Consider the following 2,509-nt stretch of genomic DNA (forward strand, 5'->3'; position numbering starts at 1 on the left):
AGGACCACTTTGAAAATTGAGAAAATTGAGAATTGATTTGCCACAAGACCCAGATATACCACTCTCAGGCATATATCCAAAAGATGCTCCATCCTATTACAAGAACACTTGCTCAACTGTGCTCATTTGTTATAGTCAGATGCTGGAAACAACTTAGATATCCACCAAACGAAGAATGGATAAGGAAAATGTGATACATTTTCACAATGGAGTATTATTCTGCTGTTTAAAAAACATTTTCACAGATTGGAAACAGGTGTGAGTGGAAGCAACAGAAGGAGTCATGGCTGCCAAAGTGTTTGAGTCCATCAGAAAGTTCGGCCTGGCGTTAGCAGTTGCGGGAGGCGTGGTGAACTCTGCTTTATATAACATGGATGCTGGACATAGATCTGTCATCTTCGATCGATTCTGTGGTGTACAGGACATTGTGGTAGGGGAAGGGACTCACTTTCTCATCCCTAGGGTACAGAAGTCAATCATCTTTGACTGCCGCCCTTGACCGCGGAATGTGCAGGTCATCACTGGCAGCAAAGACTTGCAGAATGTCAACGTCACACTACGCATCCTCTTTTGGTTGCTGGCCAGCCAGCTTCCAGCTTCCTCGTATCTACACCAGCATTGGCGAGGACTATGATGAGCGGGTGCTGCCGTCTATCACCACAAAGATCCTCAAGTCGGTGGTAGCTTGATTTGGTGCTGGAGAATTGATTACCCAGCGAGAGCTGGTCTCCAGACAAGTGAGAGATGACCTCACAGAGCGAGCAGCAACATTTGGGCTCATCCTGGATGATGCTTCCCTGACACATCTAACCTTCAGGAAGGAGTTCACAGAGGCAGTGGAAGCCAAACAGGTGGCTCAGCAGGAAGCAGAGAGAGCCAGATTTGTAGAGGAAAAGGCTGAGCAGCAGAACAAGGCGGCCATCATCTCTGCTGATGGGGATTCCAAGGCGGCTGAGCTGATCGCGAACTCTCTGGCCACTGCCGGGGATGGCTTGTTCGAGCTGCGAAAGCTGGAAGCTTCAGAGGACATTGCTTACCAGATATCCTGCTCTCTGAACATCACCTAACTGCCAGCAGGGCAGTCTGTGCTCCTCTAGCTCCCCCAGTGAGTCTAACCAGGCCACGGCCTCCATCACTCTGAATGACGCCTTCCTTCTGCCCCACCCCAGATTGGCTTAACGTGAAGAAAATAAAGGTAAAATCACTTAAGATCTAAAAAAAAAAATGAATAAAAAATAAATAAAAAAAAATAAAAACGATATCATGAAATTTTCAGGTAAATGGATAGACCTAGAAAAAAATCAATCTGAGTGAGGTAACCCAGACCCAAAAAGACAAACATAGCATATACACATTTATAAATAAATATGGACTGTTAAGTAAATAACAGGCATGCTACAATCCAAGGACCTAAAAAGTTAAATAACAGGAAAGGAGATAAGGAGATACATGGAACTTGCTGAGTAAGAGAAATGTAATATATTTTGTGGGTTGATGGGGGCTGGTGTGAATGAGGACAGGAGGGAACAAATTGGGGGGCTGAAGGAAAGTATAGAGAGACAACTGGAATTGGAAGGCATTTGTGAGGCAATGTAGAAATTATTTAAAGTAGAAAATCCCAGGATTCTATGAGGAGGATCCCAGGCAGGACTCCTACTAATAGAGGATATGAAGCCTAAATCATTCATCTTCTATAACCAGAAACCTATCAGTGATAGGACTGGCACAACAACCCAGATATTGACCTACAACCTATCTTGCTGTAAGATATACTGGGTCAATGGAGTTGTAAAATTTGTGAGAGTTGCAAACCAATGACTGGGTTAACTTGAGACATATACCTGAGAGGAAAACCAGGCCCAAAGATGGATAGAGACCTATAATATCGGCATCCTCCAGCTGCTGATGGGAGCAGATTCAGAGGCTCACAGAAAACTGGGGGTGAGAGAGACCCCAAATTGAAGACCTCAATCAGGTTCCTCCCTTGGAACTTTGGGAAACCCTGTGGAAGAGGGGGTAAAAATATTGTGGAAGCTAGTTGGGTAGAGGACACTAAGAAAACATGGCCTACAGGTTCACAGGGGCTCACAGGGGCTCACAGCGATGAATCCACAATCACAGAGTATGCATGAGTCTGAGATAGGTCTTCTCTATATATGCTATGGATTTAGCTTGGTGTTTAGAGGGAGTCCTTCCAATGGAAGAGGGAGTGCCTGTGAAAAAGGGAGTGTTCCTCTTTTGGGGACACTCTTCCTCCTATGATGGTTTGTATCTAGTTTTATTGTATCTTCTTATACCATATTTGATTGATATGCCTGAAAGGTCCGTTTCTCTTTAGAGAAATGGAGCAGGAGTGATCTGGCTACAGGAGGCTGAGGGGAGTGGCAGGAGGGGAAACTGTGTTACATATGTATTGTGTGAGAGAACCATATTTTTAAATACCCATATATGCAAAAAAAGAAGAAAGAAAGAAAAGAAAAGGAAAAGGAAAGGAAATAAAGACAGCAAT

General features: G+C 44.1%; 1 pseudogene; it reads left to right on the top strand.

Moving 5' to 3' along the window:
- Positions 1 to 283: 283 nt before the first annotated feature.
- LOC116884861 lies at positions 284 to 1,109 on the top strand (annotated as a pseudogene).
- The last annotated feature ends 1,400 nt before the right edge of the window (positions 1,110 to 2,509 follow it).

Source organism: Rattus rattus, chromosome 15 (assembly GCF_011064425.1).
Source record: "Rattus rattus isolate New Zealand chromosome 15, Rrattus_CSIRO_v1, whole genome shotgun sequence".
NCBI lineage: Eukaryota > Metazoa > Chordata > Mammalia > Rodentia > Muridae > Rattus > Rattus rattus.